Here is a 12470-nt window from a genome sequence, read left to right on the forward strand (position 1 = left end):
ACACAAACATTCAGTCCACAACAGGGAGATAAGAGCCTGTCAATGGCAGAATATAGACACAATCACCCCCCAAAGAGTCTACACTGAGTGGAAAAATAGTAAAGCATTTCTGATCAGTGGTGGTAAAACAGAGTCATGACCACTAAGGATCTGAAAGGAAGGTGCTTGCAGGTATGTTTGACCAGAGGCAGCAGTCTTGGAAAGGCACAGATTCCGGGAGAGGAGGATATTTGGAAGGGGTGGTAATGCTTAGGGACATGGTGGTGAAGGATAAGAAAAAGGCAACTGATGTAAAAGAAAGTAAAAACAAGGAAACACACTGAATTTCCCACCTCCTCACCCAAAAGCCATCATTTACTAAAGAAATATCATTTTACTGTACCAACAGACTTTTAGACCAAGAAACTTAGTAAACCACCCAGTTTCCTCTCCCTTGCCTACAGTAAACACCTATAATTGCTGACCCAAGAAAAACTATAAGAAATTTAACACTGCATCCTAATAAGAATTAAGTATTATTATACAACAATTTGTTTAATGATCTATTTAATGAAGGAATATCTCAAAACAGAGATTCAAAACTCAGTGAAGAAATAAACAACAAAAAACCCACAAAGGGGCTTCCCTGGTGGCGCAGTGGTTGAGAGTCCGCCTGCCGATGCAGGGGACACGGGTTCGGGCCCCGGTCCGGGAGGATCCCACATGCCACAGAGCGGCTAGGCCCGTGAGCCATGGCTGCTGAGCCTGTGCGTCCGAAGCCTGTGCTCCGCAACGGGAGAGGCCACAACAGTGAGAGGCCCGCGTACCCCCCAAAAAAAAAAAAACAACCCACAAAGATGAGAAAAAAGAGTTGATCAAACTCAGTAAAGTAATTGAATTTTTTAAATCATCTCAGAAATGAACACTAAATTACAAGGTGCCCAAAGGAAAAGAGGTTTGGATAAAAATGTGATTGGAGACATTGAAGAGAGGGATCACTGAGAAAACACATAAAGAGATATAAAAAACATGAGAAATAAAATTACAAAGAAGATGCAACATACGTTTAATTTGAGCATTCTGGGAACTGCAATCCAAAGCAGCTTTCTAAAAATAATAGAATTGAATCTTCATACTGAAAATGCCTACAATGTATTCATTTCTGTCAACTACAAAATGTATTTTAGTAAAGCGTTTAAACTTTGTTAAACAAAATTTAGATTTTTTATTAAAAATAATCTTCATTCATAAAAGACCACCTCACTTACAAAGGGAAGAAATCAGGTGAGTCTCAGACTTCTTGGCAGCAACATGGATGCAAGACAACACTGCAGCAACATTTTTGAAAAACTCAATATGGTAAAGCATAAGCTCAATGATCTTAAATCCACTCAAGCTTTCCTTCAAGTACCAAGGTTATAGAAAAACTGTTTTAATCTGCAAGAACTCAGAGAATACTGCACTCATAGGTCCTTCCTGAAAAATCTACTAAAGGATTTAAACCAAGAGATGACTGGAGAAACTGGTAAAAAGTCTGGTGATGAGAACAAAATATATTGAATAGAGCTGAGAATAAAACAAAGGTGGAGGAAGAGTGGAAGAATTTTATGTAAATGTTATGACAAAGTAGAAATAATTCAACTGAAAACTGGGAGAAGTAGGGAGACAGAGGCACATAGAAAAAGTTTATTGACTGTGCTGTAGATCGTAAGTGGAAGTCAAAGAATTGCAAGATTAGCTTCCTAAATACCTAAGGATGACCCTGCATACCAAGATAAGACCATCTCAGAAGAAACAGTTAATATTTGTCACTACTGTGTAATATTTCATTATCTTATTCTAGTCTAACAATAGATAATCTTATCATTTTCATATTTTATATTTCTATTCATCTTTTATTATTTTATTATTTTTTAAAATGCCTCCACTGCCTAAAACTGAGCCCCATTTAAGGCCACGCAGATTATATTCCATCCATATGACCCTAGGAGTAATGGACTTGAGTCTGGAATCCTGGCAAATCAGTAGCCATGGAAATGACTCAGTCCAAAAGATCTGAGGCAGAGAAGCTAGATCAGCCAGGTATCAAATGGTAGCTTCAGGAAGGGAAAGAGGCTGACCAGCTGTGTTTCTTAGCAATCCATGATTTACTGCAACTTTAAGTAGCATGACTCTGCTTTGGTCAAGAGGAGCGACTTTGGAGCAAATGGAAAATATTATCCAGAGGAAGTTGCTAGTTACATAATAGCAAATACGAATGCCTTAAACCATCTGACTCCCTCAAGTGTCTTTCCTTTCCTGTTACACCACTGCCATTCTGGTAATCATTTTACTCTTCTCTGCTGAGTTCTTATAAAGGATCTCTTAAAGGCTGGAAAGAAACCCAAAAGAAAGGAGTGATTTTCTCCCGGTGAAGCTGTGATCTCTATGACAGATCGTAGGCTAAAATATTCAGGAGACATCCTGCTCCATGGGCTTATAAGACAAGTTAGATTTCCTTGCAAGCCAAGAACTAGGCTTTTGAGATAACTCCTGAGAGCTGACCGTTTTGAGGATCACAGAAAGACTAACTTAATTCCAGTCATAAATTGGACTCTTTGTCACCATAGCTAATAAATGTTATCAGGTGGCTTCTTGGCTATGCTATCCCTGATGACTGATGATGATTGCTCTGTAAATGTGGTGGCATCCAACCCAGATACACCCCCTGCCGTGTTTATAAGGTTTTGTCTCTCTCGCAGGACATGTCTGTCATATCAGCCAGTGCCAATGGAATAGGTACTTAGAACAATGCTCTAATTTTATATGTGAGGAAACAACTCTGGAACAGTAAAGGGGATTCTCTATAGCCCCAAAGCTCTGGTGAACAGGTCAGCTCAGGGATTCCCTTGAGGTTAAGCACATAACAGGGGGAGAGGATACTGCAGACTTACATATGGAAACGAGAAGGATAGAAACCTCAGCTACAACTCAAGGAACTTCACCACAGCCAAGAAGCTAGACCTTGTAAGGACTGAAACAGAGTCCACACAATAACCAGTTATGCTCTAGCCATCAACCACAGGGTGATTAGCATAGGAGTTTATTCGTCAATACTCTTGTGCTAGTTCTCTAGCATTACTACAATTTGCTTATCAAAGAGCCCATGGGGACCATCTCTCACATCAATACTTCCAGCTTTTGGCACATGAAAAGTGACAATAATGATGAAAAAGATGATGATAATAGCAATAGCTGTAAGTTTTTGATCTTGTACCATGGACCATGTAACGTGCCAAGTATTAGCCCCTTTCTACAGAAAATGAAACCAAGACTTTGAGCTAGGTGGTGAATTACCCGGATGATCCGATTCCAAAGCTCATGCTCTTTGTGCTGTAACACCTTTAGATCATGTGACCCTTCCATGAACCAGTTAGCTGTACCCGTCTGAACTGTGGAGTCCTGTGGACCCTACATTGTGATTTACATGTAAGGACTCACCTATGGCCACTATCTTGCACAGGTAGCTCTGAGCATGGCAGAATCGGGGTTCCAAGCCATTCAGATGCCTCCATTTCTTGGGATGGCCAACATACTTGCTCAGAGTTACTAGTACCTCCCTGCCTGCCTGCACTCAAGCCCAATGTTTTGCTCCCTCTCAGTACTGATCCTATACCTACATGCTGCAACTTAGAAAAAAACTGTACCTTAAAAGGTTTGAGCTCTTTAGGTCGACCTTTGTATATAACCTTTAGGGAATTATAAAATATCTTTGTTCTTCTGATTTCAATATTTCCTTTTTCATGCCCTCTAGGATTCAATCAGGAAGTATGTGTGGCACACTAGATTGCTAGGGTCAAAGTTGTTTCCTCTTGTTAACCATGAACAACAAAGCAAGGGTCACGGAGATCTATGTATATACACACACACATACGTATACATGTTCTCCTTGTTAGATTGTGTTCACATCTTCACAGATTTGGACTTGTTACTAAAGAAGGCATTACTATACTGCCATAAAGCATAAATCATAAATTTCAAGTGCTTACTAATAAAAGTTTATTTCTGGTTCACGTCACAGTCTGACGCAGCTCTGGGGACTTTCTGTGCCGCTTTACTGTCCCAGGGGTGACTCAGCGGTTCAGGCTGCTTGCATTTTATAATTCTAGCACCTTACAGTCCTCCACTTCCAGCTACACAGGCAAGAGAGAGTGTGAAGGGCACTCACCTGCTCAACTGCCTCAGACAGGAAGTAGCACATCTCTTCCTTCCACATTCCCATCGGCCGTAACGCAGTCACATGGTCCAAAATCACTGCAAGGAAGATTGGAAAATGAAGTCCTGTGTACTCAAGAGGGACACGTGGATGGGTGAGCATCATGCCAGCCTCTGCCCTCAAATTGTATAACCTCTGGCCCTTTACATCCTAGATCCAGCTCGGCTAATTCCATACATCCATTCACACAGGAATTTCTCATGTCTCTACCTTCAAAATACGGAGAATCTAACTCTTGATCACCACCTCTATTGCCCTCACCATGGTCCCAGCCTCCATCATCAATCTCCCTGACAACTGCTATAGGTTCCTTACTGGCTTTGTTGCTTCCACCCTTGCCCTGTACAATCTGTTCTCAAAACCAGCCAGAGTAATCACGCTAAATCCGAGTCAAATCATGTCATGCCCCATTTCACTGAGAGTGAAGTGTTCCTCGGGGTCAACATCATTGCCATGGCTCCAGAGCCCTTCACAGTCTGCTCCCCCTTTATCTCCAACCTTATCACCTACACTTATTCCCTTTATGTCCCTCTAACACCCAGTATGCTCCCACTGGAGGACATTTGCACTGGCTGTTCCTCCTTCCTGAAATGCCTTTCCCCTGGATATCTGCACGGCTAATCTCCCCTCCTCTTTCAAGTCTTTGCCCAGCTGTCACCCTCTCAATGAGGGCTGCCCTGGCATACTCAGCCCCCACGCTGTTACACTCCCCATTCCCATTTCCGTACTTTGTTTTTTCATGGTGCTTATCCTCTTCCAACATACTATATAACTTACATATTTATTTTACTATCTGGCCCACAATATTCACTAGAATAAGTGCCACGAGAACAGGGAATCTTGTCTGGTTCACAAGTCCCTAGGACAGCACCTGGCACATAGCAAGAACTCAATCAATATTATCAAATAAATAAGTGAATGAATCCTGTGTACCCAATGGGCCTAGTGATGGATCCCAGAATCTCCTTTTCAATATTTCTACTAGAGGATGTAATAGAGGGAAATAAATCTCCTTCCCTAATATCCACGAATTCCCAAACTAGATATGTCAATTAGACTTTTACTATGACTTTCACTAAAATTCATCAATCATCCATGATTGTCACATGGATAACGTCATTTTGTAGGTTTCTGGAGTTTTTACGTTTTGACTTTGACTCTGCCAGTATAGCATATTTAGATGTTAAGATGTTCAAGGCAAGGGTTATGGCTTTCAACTTGATTAGTACATAAAGGGACTTAATGGAATTCGTAGGATACCAGTGTTGGTGATTTTTTTTAATAAACATTTTAGCATTTCTCATAGCCTTTATACCTATGCAGATTCTCTTCTATATATAGACCCAGGCCAACCAAACAAAAGGGGTAAGCTCAGGAGAGTGGAACGTTTTCTCAACCACCCAAGGTCCCCTGTGAACCAGCCCTGGAGAACAACCCTAGCCATACAGGGCTGCGAGAACCTCATAAGTGAGCCTCCTTTTATCTGGAAGAAAGTCTGAAAAACAGACCAAAAGGTTTCAAGAGCATTTCTCTCTCTTTTCCCAAGAGGCTGGGTCGCCAGTGTCTGGACACAAGCTGAGCATTACAGTCATTGTTTTAAATAAGGGGCCCCTTTGATGTGGTTTAAAAACACAAACAGAAGGGCCTTTGTCCCATCTGAATTTGACATGTGTCCTTTGATTCTGTAAATAATCAAATTTGAACATAGTGTTATAACCACAACTGCAAAGTGTGGAATGAGGCAAGTTTTTATTATAAGAAGACAATTTGCATTTATTAAGCAATATTTTTCAACAATACAGTCTTGTTTCTGAGATTCTTAACATGTTCCTTCACCAGTACAATTTATTTCTTTTTCTTTCCCATTCCCATAATTCTCAATAATAAAGGAAAACCTATTTAAAAGAGTTCATTTTCCACAGAGACAAAAAAAAATATTTTCAAAAGAAACCAAAAAGCCAAAGTTATTCAGATCAGTTCAATCTGCGTCTTCTGGACAACCTGACTATTGAGGGCGGAATGATTAGTTAAAAGGCTTTTCATGGAGTCCAGAGGTTAGCACTGTCTGGATATCATCATGTATGTGAGACACTAGGCCCAGGGAAAGAAAAGCATTGCTTCTGTGGGAAGTAAGAAAGTGTTTACTTTCAACCTTCTCAGCAAAGGTAATGCAGGCCAGTGAGCCTACTTTCTGGGGTCTTTTGGTCCCTGGATTTCTAAGCCCCAGGCCCCAAGAGAGGTTACAACCTTGAGCCCAAGCTCCCCAGAGCACCAAGGTCATTTCTAAACTTGCAGGGTGAAATGTATTTGAAGCCCTTCCCCAAGGGGAGTTGCAAAAGTTAGAAGTTGTTTTACTGTCAGGGTCAATTTATATTCGAAAGAGTGCAGGAGATGGGGTCTTTGCCCAGGGGACTTCCTAGGAAAAATAGAATTGACCTATTTTTAAGGAGAATGAATTCCAGAACTCAGTCCTTGGGACCCACTCCCCTCCCACATCCGTTCTCTATTCTTCCAATGGAGGAGAGAAGTTTCTGCAAATCACTTCTGCTAATAACAATTGTCACCCTATGTACAAGGAACTGCCAGGAGCCCTGGCGCCCTTAACCCACATCATTAACTCCAACCAGACAAAGACCCTCACTGCTTTCCAGTGCAAGAGTTTAAATCTCAAACGTAATTATGCATGGGGGCCTTGGCTGACTCAGGTATCAGTGTTAGCTCTTATTATTTCTATTTGAATATTAACCTTTAAAATGTTTCTGCCTTCCTAAAATGATTATTAATATAGAACAATCATTTGATATAGCTTAGATGGGGACATTGCAGCTTTTTTTAACACCAGAAATTCTGAAACTTAAAGAATTAGGCTTCCCCACAAAGGCTACGAAAGTGTGAACCAGTCCAGGAAATAGGGAAACAGGACTTAGATGTTTCACTGCACGTAAAGCCAATCACAATTACAGAAAATATGATCCTGAATAACACAGTAAATGGTTACCGATCAGACAAATACGCTAGAACCATGCGGGCCTGCTACAAGTTTAATCATGCAGGAGATTTTATGAAGAGGTAGATGTCTCGATCCTTTACCCCATTTTGGAGTAAAGAGCTCATCTGAACAGCTTCAGTATGTGTTGCTTTCTTTTATACTCCAACAAGAGAACGTGGGATAGTACTTCGAAACAGTGAAGACCAATCTACATGAAAGTTATGTGAAAGAAGTCTACCCACCTCTACCTTCAGTAGCCACCAAACTTTGAAGCCAGTAAAAGGAATATTTCTTGCAAAGAAGGTAAATTACTATGTGTTTCTGGAAATCTTCATCGTGTTTCTGTTAAATCCTGGAGACCCAAGATCAGCTTTGTGTCCCTGGGGCTTTACTTCTATTTGCACTAGAAAAACACATTGGTCATCTGTGATGCTTGCCCTCTTGGACAGAATAAACACAGCACCACTGATCCTTTGAACATTGGATGGAACCCAATGCAACACAAGTTTTAAATATATGCTTCACTTCCTTTTTTAGTATTAGATGCTTAGTACCAGGGTCAGGCTTCTACAAAGGATACATACAGAGTAATCTTCTGAACTGTTTAAGGCATCAAACTCCCCTGTGGAATCCAGCTCTCTCCTTTAGCTCACTACTTCTGTGTACATGGAGCCTCCTTCTCTGTGCCCTAAGGAGAGACTGGCATAGTCCGTCTCCTTATTTTAGTTGTTAATTGGCCAACCTGGGTTCTAATCCCTGTTTGGCCACTAACCAGCAGCATTCTGGGGTCTGTCAAGTTTGCTTTTATGGGTATCAGTTTCTTCCTCTCTGAGATAGGAAAATAGAGCCAGAAGAACATGAATAACACCTCCGGAACTGACGGTCTGTGGTTGTTTAGACAACTGTGTGCATGTGTAATTAATTAGTTCTTAATAAGGACATGGACCCAATTAATGAAATCCATGGTCAGTGAAGTCATTTCAGAGCTGCTCTAAAAACATTTGTCCAAAGGTTTCCTGTGTAAGAAAGTAAGTAGAATGTTCTTATTGTCTTTCATATAGAAAATGATAATATGAAAATACATGAAATTCATAAACAATTACCTAGAAACTAGTTTTGTTTTATTAATGTGGCTCAAATCTGAATCACAGATTAAAAATGTATCCATTTGGTGAAATGATTTATCCCATTATGAAGTAAGGATACCTCCATGAGAAATAGTCATTTATCCCTTAGGATGAATAAGTTTATCAGTTCATTTTCTAAGAGAAACTTCAGAGACAAAAAAAAGCAAGAGAGGACTTTCTAGGTAAGAGAAAATCCACGGGAGTGTAGACTAGTGTGACCTGGGACCAACCTGGCCCCTGCACCATTTTGCCTGAAGTTGGTTTGAATCATAGGAAAAATCATAATTTCCATTTGTTTCTCTTTTTTCTAAACTAACTGATTGTCCTGTCATTTTGTCACTAGAGCAGGGACATGAATATGCAGCTTCTGATTCAAATACAGTCAGATTGACCCCAGGTTAAGGCTTGCATGAGATTCTTAGCAAAATAACCTCTTACCTAATTAGCTGGTACATGTAAACTAATTAGAACTTTACCCCCTGCCAGTAGGAAATTTGAGAAATTTGGTCCAAACATGGAAAATCTGATTTCACTTGCGGGAGCTGAGATGCCAGCAATGAATGGAGGAAAAGAGATGGATTGATTCAAGTCACATGAGAAGGCTGGTGTGCCTTGCTTCCATTACATCCTCCAGTAAGAGGGCTGCACTGCAGACTTGACAGGTCACCTTCCCCGCATGATGAAATGGAAGAAGTGATCAGACAGAGAATTAATTGGTGCACGTGTGCTTGGCCATAGCGTTAAATGTTTATGGAGTGTTTAGATGACATCAAGGTAAAAACAAATGGTTGGAGTCACATGGCTAAGCCATGGAGTCACTGAAGTGAGTAGCAGAACTGCTGCCTTGTATAAAAGTCTTTCGGGGATGGAAGGACTCTGAACTTTTCATGAGTAAGGATTATGCGCAGGACATCAAGCTACACACCATAGGCACTGGAGTCCAGATATGTGGCCAAAGAAATTCCAGATCTGCCCTCTAATTCTGCCAGTCTCTGGCTGACATTGGGCAAGTTAGGTTATCTAGTGCAAGTTTCACGTGGTTATCCTGAGACTCCCTTGAGGCAATGAGTAAAAATGCTTTATCTTTTCTTTGTTTTTACGAATTTCATTATTATTTTATAAAAAAGTATGCATGTGTGTCACATACATTTCAAACAATATAGAAAAGTTCAAAAATAAAGCAACACATCACCCAAATTCTTATCTTACAGAAATGATCTGTGTTAAACTTTGGTAAACATTCTGTGCCTGCATGAACAGCTTCATTTTGTTTACTAAGTTAATTACTAAATTAGTTGCCCAGAGAAGAACACAGCATTTGCTTTAATCTAAATTGTCTGGCTCTGTTGACCAACTTTACAAAAGTGTTGCTAAATTGCTGTCATATATTTAGAGTAAAATCTGTCACAATGCCCAGTGTGATAGTTTTCAAGTAGCATCCCTGCCAACCGTAAGGTTCCACAGAAGTACTTCCACAAATACTTGATTCAAGTTTCACTTTTAAAACATTTTTCAATTTTTTTTTAGAACCTTCGTTTTAAAAACCCAACTTAGAGATTTACCCACCTGTTACCATTCAGGTAAGTGAACTGGATTTTCCTAAGACTAAAGTTACTTCTGCCATCACTGTTTAATTGAATGAAGAATATTCCAAGATTGAAGGTGAACAGTTGCAAAGTGTACAATTTCCATTCCTAGATTGTGTGAACACAAATTTTCTCAACACTCTGTAGCCCCTCAAAATGTGAATATTTAAAGTACTTTATGACTGCAACTTGCAAGAATATCCAAATATTAACTTTTTTTATTGCTATCCTTGATCAGTGTGATAATTTGGAAATGTTTTTAATTGTACTGAAATAACTTTATGCTCATCAAAATTTGGCGAACATCCTTCTAGATATCTCTCAAAGATAAAATGATGGATGGATGCAGGAATGTGCCCCAATCATAGGCTATTTTATATGTAATATTTCATTTAATCCCCTCAAATTTAACACACAAAAAAGGGGAATCTAAAAGGATTCTAAAGGAATCTAGAAGGATTCTTTCTAAAGGAACCTCAGATAATTTTTTGAAAATGGAATGTACAAATTAATCTGTGTATTTTAAAGAATTATACTTATGTCAATATATCCACGTGATATCACCCAGGTTAAGAGATTAAAACTCTCAGTGGGGCTTCCTAGATCACATTCACATCACCTTCATTACTTTTGTAACGATCATTTCCTTGTTTTACTTAGGAGTTTTCCTGTATATGGAAGCATCTCTGAACAATGTTTGTTTAGGTCTGCCAGATGTGAATGGAACGTACAAGGAATCATACTGTACGCACTAGTTTGTGGCTTACTTCTTTTGTTCATTATTATAATTCTAAGATTCGTGTACGTTTATATGGATAGTTGTAATGCATTCATTTTTGATGTTGTATGTTATTCCATTATATGAAAATACTACAGTTTATTTTTCCATTCCTCTGATTATGATCATTTGGGTTTTCAACTATTGGCTAATATAAATCATGTTTCCATAGACATTTTGAGTAGTCTCTGGCCTATGAGTCCAAGAGTGTCTCTAAGATCTATTCTTCAGGGTAGAACTGCTGAGTTGTTTGCTGTGCAAACATTCTACTTTTCTAAGCAATACTGACTTCTTTTCCAATATTCATCAATATTGGACCAATATTCACTCCCACGAGCAAAGAATAAGAGTTTCCATTGCTTCCCAACCTCACCAGCACTTGGTATTGTCAATCTTTTAAATCTATTGCAGCCAGTATGTACATAATACTGTTGCTCTCTGTGGCTTTAATTTGTACTTGTCTGATTACTGAAATTGAGTTTCTTGCCATATACTTATTGGTTATATTTTTCCTCTTTTGTTAAGAGCTTGTTCACTCTTTTGTCTCTTTTTCTATTGGGTCGTTGGTATTTATTACTTATGAATTTAAAGAAATATAGATAGATGATTAAATGATTGTTTTATAGATGGCTAGATAAATATCTCTACCTCTCTATCTATCCCTCTCTGTATGTATGTATATATAGAGAGATTCTAGATACTAGTTTTACCAGTTATTAAGCTATTATCTCTTATTTTCAAATCTATCTTTTAATACTTTGTGATTCTAGGGCTATGTATTAGTTAGCTGTTGCTATGTAACAAATGACTCCAAAATTTACCAGTTTTAAACAACAGACATCTATTATCTCCCAATTTCTGTGGACCAAGAATCCGGGCATAGCTGAGCTGCACGTCTCACTATCCCTCACAGAGCTGCTAGCAATGTGTTAGCTCAGGATCTGGGGTCTCATCTCATGGCTCACCTGGGGAATGGTCCAATCCCAATCTCATTCAGTGGTTCCATTTCTCACAACCACAGGCCTTATGTCCTCACCTGCTCTTGGCTGGAAACCAACCTCAGTTACTCGACATATGGGTTTCTCTCACATGGCAGTTTATTAAAGTGTGAGAGCCAAGAAGACAATAGATAGATGGAAGTCGCACCAGAAATGATATCGTGTACCTCTTGCCAAGTGCTAGCAGGTCACTAGGTCCAGCCCTCACTCAAGGAGAGGAGATTATACAGGTGCATTAACACCAGATGCAGGGATCATTGGGAGACATGCCAGAAGCTCTTATCCCAGAATGGGATTCTACATTTCTTCATTGTCAGTTGGTTCCTATTAAGGTCCATCAATATAGGGCCCTAGAGGAGGTAGGAAGGCCAAAGTGGGAGAGAATCTTGCGCCTTTCGATCTCCTACCGTTCCTATTAGTGTCACTGCAGCAATGGCTCTTCATCTTGGAAGCAGCAGTTAGAACAAGTAGCAGTTAGTTACAATCTCCAGACTTTTCTATACTCCCAGAACCAGTCTCATCACACCTCCTCTTATGTACTAACACCAGCTAGGCAGCATCCTCTCATTAGAGGGTAGAACTCTAGCGCCATGAAGCCCCTCCTCCAAGCACCAGCTTGAGAGCCCACCTCTTCAGAGGTCTGAGTTCCACCTTCCCCAGCCCCTTCTCCCAGCTCCTGGATTCTGATCATCCTGCCACTTCCCTGGACCCCGCTGCCTAAGGGTGGTAGCTGCTTCTTGCAGTTACTAACTCTACAT

General features: G+C 39.9%; 1 protein-coding gene across 3 annotated transcripts in view; it reads right to left on the bottom strand.

The window, feature by feature from the left end:
- Positions 1 to 12470, bottom strand: part of CUNH7orf25 (chromosome unknown C7orf25 homolog) — a 199274-nt gene that overhangs the window by 118907 nt on the left and 67897 nt on the right. For all 3 annotated transcript variants that reach the window (XR_003001518.1, XR_003001519.1, XR_003001517.1), the window contains exon 3: positions 4187 to 4272. The gene's annotated coding sequence lies outside the window, so the exon portion shown is untranslated. The remainder of the gene's footprint in view (positions 1 to 4186; positions 4273 to 12470) is intronic.

The sequence above is a fragment of the Neophocaena asiaeorientalis genome, unplaced genomic scaffold (assembly GCF_003031525.2).
Source record: "Neophocaena asiaeorientalis asiaeorientalis breed wild unplaced genomic scaffold, Neophocaena_asiaeorientalis_V1.1 scaffold56, whole genome shotgun sequence".
NCBI lineage: Eukaryota > Metazoa > Chordata > Mammalia > Artiodactyla > Phocoenidae > Neophocaena > Neophocaena asiaeorientalis.